Below are 6,852 nucleotides of genomic sequence, written 5' to 3'. Positions count from 1 at the left end.
TTGGATCTGCAGTTGCTTTTTTTTTTTTTTTTTTTTTTTTTTTTTTCTTTTAAAAATGAATGAGGATGTTTTAGTCAAATTTTGGTGAAACCGTACATTTTTACCAAAAAATATACACCTTTTGTGCGCCTTGATTACCCTAAATTGTTTTTATTGTGTAAATGATGTGAATTGGACTTAAAAAATGTAGGACGAGATACCTTTAGAAACGTTGATTCAGGTTTTCTTCGCACTTCCCAATAACGTGATATAAACATAAACATAATCATTTATTTCCGACGGAGCCATTGGTTTCAGGCACTTTTGACCTTGATTTATGCTGCCTTCATGGACACTAGGAAAGATCAATGTTTCTACTTGCTATTTGGTAAATACGAGTGCGTCCTGTTCATGTGGTTTTGATGTTGTAGCCCCCAAAAAATTGACTTCGTTTTGGTTTGTTGTTTGGGCAAAACAGGCAAAACTCTCTTAGATTAATTCATCTACGACAACAAGAAGAGGATGCATCAAAATGCAACGTTTTTATTTGTAACTAAAACATATTTGAAAAGACTTGGTTTGAAAAATAAGAATTTTATAACTATATACTGTTATTATGCATGCGTCAAAACAATGGGCAAATTGTCAATAAATCTTTAAAAACCAATAGTTTTTCCCATTCTCGACTCCTTAATTGTTCGCTGTCCCCCATTTCGTAAAGGTAACAGGTTGTCCCATCTTGGAAACTTGCATATCAAAATAAATTCCCACTCCTCCAGGAGAAAATACGAATTGACTTCACTTGCGATTTCTGACTTGAGATAGCTATTTACCATAATTTTGACACAACTTGAAGGCAGCATCACCTCATACATAACCCGGAAGTATGCAGGACGAAAGCGTACGAGAGTACAATGGCGTGACGCATGTCGCAACATGCGCATGCGCGACACACATCGGGTAAGTACTCCTTATTGAGCTGCGACATATCTTTCTGCAGAATTTGACACTTCGATTATAAACACAGCCACACGTGGATTAATATGTTTGTGGAGCGCACGAGCATAAAATGACAGACTTCGCGTTTTACAAAAGCCTGCAGGATTACATTGCTAACGGGGATTTTTCCAAAAATGACTCCAAAAAAGATCGCAATAAATTACGACGTAACAAATCAAAGTTTGTGATCAAAGGTATCAATTGCAACGCTCTACTTTGTGCACGAAATCTGGTCATGTCATTTGTGGTTTACCAGGTGTGCACTTTCTAGATGGCAGGTTGTTCTACACAGGACCGAACGGTCGCTACATGCGGCTTGTGGTTCTGACTGAGGAGGAAAGAGAACGTGTCCTAGCAGAGTGCCATGAGAACCCCGCGACGGGCGGTCACCGTGGGATGAGAGCTACTCGAGACCGGGTCATTGCTGGTTACTTCTGGGCAACTTTGTGTGACGACGTGAGTCAATGGGTAAGTTTGGAGTTTAGGGTAAGGTTACATCAGTCATTCATCTTCTGAATCGCTTATCCTTACAAGGTTCGTGGGTAGGGTTGCCAACTCCCTGAAAATAAAAATACGGGACACCTCATTGGAAGAGCTGGAGGTATATGTGTGTATATATATATAATATATATATATATACACACAGTGGGGAGAACAAGTATTTGATACACTGCCAAATACTTGTTTGGCAGTATTTGATACACTGCCAAATACTTGTTCTCCCCACTGTGTATATATATATGTGTATATATATATATATATATATATATATATATATATATATATATATATATATATATATATATATATATTTTTTTTTATTTTTATTTTTTATTTTTTTTATTTTGAATGTGAAAAGTGATTATTATTATAATTATTATTTCTAAATCAATACAGTAATTGTAATCATAGGCGGAGTTTGACTTTTGAGGCAGGGGGGCACAATATGTTGATGACCCCGAAACAGTAGCCACGTTTACATGCTGACTTTTATTCATACCGATTCAAATCATTCCAAATGGAAATTTCAGATCAGCTGTTTACATGTCACTTCATCTATTCCGATCCAGCGTTTACATGTGACTGCCTTTATTCCGAAAGGACGTTTGACAACTGCCGTCTGACATGCGCAGATTAATCAAAACAAAGCGTCACGTTGCAAAACATGGAGATCGATCGTCGGAGTGCTGCTGTTTTAACTTTAACCCACTTGTTGTGTTTGTGGGGTCGTATCCGCTTCTGCTGTTTTGCTCTTTTGCCTTGTAGTAGCCGGTTTTCCACCGGTTACTAATCTGGTCAACGCTCCGGTCTATTCCGGCTTCGTGTAACCTCTCGTGAACTTTTTTAAATAGTTCACTGTTCCTCGTTTTACGCCCGTCCAAGCGAGCAATTATATTCAATTCTTTTAAAGTTTGAATTAAATACAATCTTTCCGTCGGACTTCAATTAGGTGCGCTGTGCTTGGAAGCCATGTTGCAAGTGACGTCACTTACGTCACCAAGTGACGTCACCACGTCAGTACGGAGCATGTGCAGAAAGAACGCAACCAGACACCATTCCGCTTCCCTGTTTACATGATATAATTTTACTTCTAATCGGTTTGGGAAAAGGAATATTCCACCCCGTGAATCGGAATGAAATTCCATTCGGTTTGGGCCTGTTCATTCCGAATGAGGTGTTTATGTGGAACACATTTATTCGGTTTGAACAAATATTCCGATTGTAATTGGAATATTTGGCTCCATGTAAACGTGGCAACTGTCAGCAATAAAATTAACTTACAAGAATGTTTATAATAATAATAAGTTGAAAATGAGCGTTTTTTTTGTTTCCCATCATTCTTGAGGAGAATTCTAAAATCAGGCTGCTGCATCATCCATTGAATATGGTACGCTCACCGGTGTCATGCCAATGTAGTTACCCCAGTCTGGGTGAAGCCACTGCACTGCACTGATTTGCTTGATTTCCGTGTTTTGGTGATGTAGTTATCTACGAGGTTTAAAAACATGGCACACCCCCCCCCCTAAAAAAAAAAAAAAAAAAGGGGGGTTTTTCTGTCGTATACAGTAACATACACTCACCGGCCACTTTATTAGGTACACCATGCTAGTAACGGGTTGGACCCCCTTTTGCCTTCAGAACTGCCTCAATTCTTCGTGGCATAGATTCAACAAGGTGCTGGAAGCATTCCTCAGAGAGTTTGGTCCATATTGACGTGATGGCATCACACAGTTGGTGCAGATTTGTCGGCTGCACATCCATGATGCGAATCTCCCGTTCCACCACATCCCAAAGATGCTCTATTGGATTGAGATCTGGTGACTGTGGAGGCCATTTGAGTACAGTGAACTCATTGTCATGTTCAAGAAACCAGTCTGAGATGATTCAAGCTTTATGACATGGCGCATTATCCTGCTGAAAGTAGCCATCAGAAGTTGGGTACATTGTGGTCATGAAGGGATGAACATGGTCAGCAACAATGCTCAGGTAGGCTGTGGTGTTCCAACGATGCTCAATTGGTACCAAGGGGCCCAAAGAGTGGCTAGAAAATATTCCCCACACCCTTACACCACCAGCCTGAACCGTTGATACAAGGCAGGATGGATCCATGCTTTCATGTTGTTGACGCCAAATTCTGACCCTACCATCCGAATGTCGCAGCAGAAATCGAGACTCATCAGCCCAGGCAATGTTTTTCCAATCTTCTATTGTCCAATTTCGATGAGCTTGCGCAAATTGTAGCCTCAGTTTCCTGTTCTTAGCTGAAAGGAGTGGCACCCGGCGTGGTCTTCTGCCGCTGTAGCCCATCTGCCTCAAAGTTCGACGTACTGTGCATTCAGAGATGCTCTTCTGCCTACATTGGTTGTAACGGGTGGTTATTTGAGTCACTGTTGCCTTTCTATCAGCTCGAACCAGTCTGGCCGTTCTCCTCTGACCTCTGGCATCAACAAGGCATTTCGCGCACATAACTGCTGCTCACTGGATATTTTTTCTTTTTCGGACCTCTCTGTAAGCCCTAGAGATGGTTGTGCGTGAAAATCCCAGTAGATCAGCAGTTTCTGAAATACTCAGACCAGCCCTTCTGGCACCAACAACCATGCCACGTTCAAAGTCTCTCAAATCACCTTTCTTCCCCATACTGATGCTCGGTTTGATCTGCAGGAGATTGTCTTAAACCATGTCTACATGCCTAAATGCACTGAGTTGTCGCCATGTGATTGGCTGATTAGAAATTAAGTGTTAATGAGCTGTTGGACAGGTGTACCTAATAAAGTGCCGTGAGTGTATGTACTGAATAGGAGTGAGAACCTCAGGGCACCTCACGATACGATACGATTCGCGCTAAAAGGCTCACGATAACGATTATCTCACGATATCACGATACAGCGATTATCAATATATTGGTCAGAAATTTGATACATGATATTCTACGATACAACTGTTGAAATGGAAACAAAAAGATGTTTCAAAATAGAAAAAATACTGTTTAAGTCTTTTATTAAACAGCGACACCTTTTAAGAGCAACATTGCTGTAAAATATAAATCTACTGCAAATTATATACCTGCACATATAGAGGAAACAAACCACAACCACTGATATTTCTTTGAGAGATCATGATGAATGGCACCATTAATTTCTTTAAAGTTTTAAATCTTTTGAAAAAAAATGAACAGTGCTGTAGGTGTCAGTCATCAGTTGAGCTTGGAGTGGTGCAATGATAAAGTTGGTGGGTCTTTTCTTCGTATAGGACCTTTGTTGCTAAAAGCATTGGTTTGAGCACTTCCACCATCTGCTTCAGCATTTGAGATGTCGGACTCAGTCAGTCACATTCTTCCTCACCTTAAAAACAACAAAATAAATTTTAAAAACTATTAGCTACTTAATAGCTTTTGAGTTGAAATCCTGATTTTTGTGTGTGTTAGGAGTATTGAGTGAATTAAAAAAATATTAATTGAATGTATAGAAATTAAAAATGCAATAATGACCTATTTTTAATATGTAGGCTGCATTAATTATCATGCACACCACCTTATATATCTTGGAAGCTATTCAAGCCATTTTTATAGCTTATTGTATCAAAATGGCAGTAATAACAGTTTGTGTTGTAAACTACGTAGATGGAAAGTGGTTCTCAAATAATATCAAATAAATCAGTAAATTAATGTAGGGTTGTTCGATATTCATTTTCATCCAGTTTAGGGTGCTGGTTTATTTTATATCATTCAAAACCAAATGTCATAAAAATAATTTATGTAAATTAAAAAATCAATTACAACTACATTGCAAAACTTTCTTACCTCAAGTGATGAAAGCAAGGCAGTGAAGAAATCCGTGTCCAATTCGTCACCAGCTGCCACTGAACCTTATTTTTGTTAGACAATTCTTGCATACAGCAAAGTCCTTGTTCACCTTAGTTCCTTTCTTGTTGGTGTAAAATGTAAAGTGTGTCCACGTGTGATTTGTAGCAATATTTTTCTCACTTTTTCCTCCACCGTTCTCACAAAGCTTTTTTATTTTTTTCAACCCACTTGGAGCTTCCTCTCTTCTTCTCTAGATGACTTGTGCGCACTTTACCTTCACCGCCATTCTCGAGCGCCCCTAGTGGACCGCCAAGGGATTGCTCAACAAACTGAGCAGTTTACAGCATCCAATGTCCAATATGTCAAATAAAAGTATCGATACTTGGCGGGAGCATATCGATAACCGATCGGGTTGCAAAATATCGCGATATATCGCTGTATCGAAATATTGTCACACTCTTAGTACTGAACGTTAAAAAAGGCAATGTTTCACTGTATCAATCAATCAATCAACTTTATTTGTATAGCACATTTAAAAAATCCGCCAAGGAGACCTAAGTGCTTTACATACCATAAAACAGCTAAATAAGTTAACTTTCAAAGATAAAGCAAACACATAAAAAAACAAACAGTCATTGCACATTAAAAGCTGAAGAAAAATAAAATCTTATAAGGCGTGATTTAAAATCCGTAAGTGAAGGGGCCTGTCTAATAGCAAGGGGTAATTGGTTCCACAGCCTGGGCGCAATCACTGCAAATGCACGGTCACCCCTAAACTTGGGACTTCTAGAAGCAGGTGGTCAGCTGATCTGAGGGTTCTGGTTGGACTGTTAGCCTGAAGCAGTTCTGACAGATATGGCGGCGCAAGATTATTCAAACATTTAAAAACAAATAATAACATCTTAAAATATATTTGGTACCGTACTGGGAGCCAGTGAAGAGATGCTAAAATCGGGGTGATATGTTCGCGCCTGCAGGTTTTAGTTAGGAGTCGAGCAGCAGTTTTGCACAAATTGTAGACGGGCCAGTGCAGCCTGACCGACGCCTGCATACAGAGAATTACCATGATCCAGCCGAGTTATGACAAAAGCATGGATCAATTTCTCCAAATCAGAGCGTGAAACAATAGATTTCACCTTAGCAATCTGGCGAAGCTGATAAAAATAGTCACGTACAACGCAAGAAATCTGCTTCTCAAATTTAATAAAATCAGAATCAAATTGGACCCCTAGATTTTTGACACAGTTCTTAAGAAATGGAGACAATGAACCGAGGTCAACATTCAGGGAGGCCTGGCTACTTGGTTTAGTGAAAGCCACGACTTTGTCGTTGAGGCATTCAATGAGTTGACAGAACGTGCCATTTTGTGCCATTGGAAAATAGATCTGACAGTCATCAGCATACAAATTAAATAAAACACCATGTTTCCTAAAAACAGAACCAAGAGGCAATAAATAAAGCGAAAATAAAAGAGGGCCGAGGACAGATCCCTGGGGAACCCTGTGTGGAAGCGATGCCTTTTTGGACATAAAATTGCCCATTTTCACAGAAAAACTCCGTTCATTTAGGTA

Source organism: Corythoichthys intestinalis, chromosome 1 (assembly GCF_030265065.1).
Source record: "Corythoichthys intestinalis isolate RoL2023-P3 chromosome 1, ASM3026506v1, whole genome shotgun sequence".
NCBI classification, from domain to species: Eukaryota; Metazoa; Chordata; class Actinopteri; order Syngnathiformes; family Syngnathidae; genus Corythoichthys; species Corythoichthys intestinalis.
Note: the sequence above shows the minus strand (reverse complement) of the source record.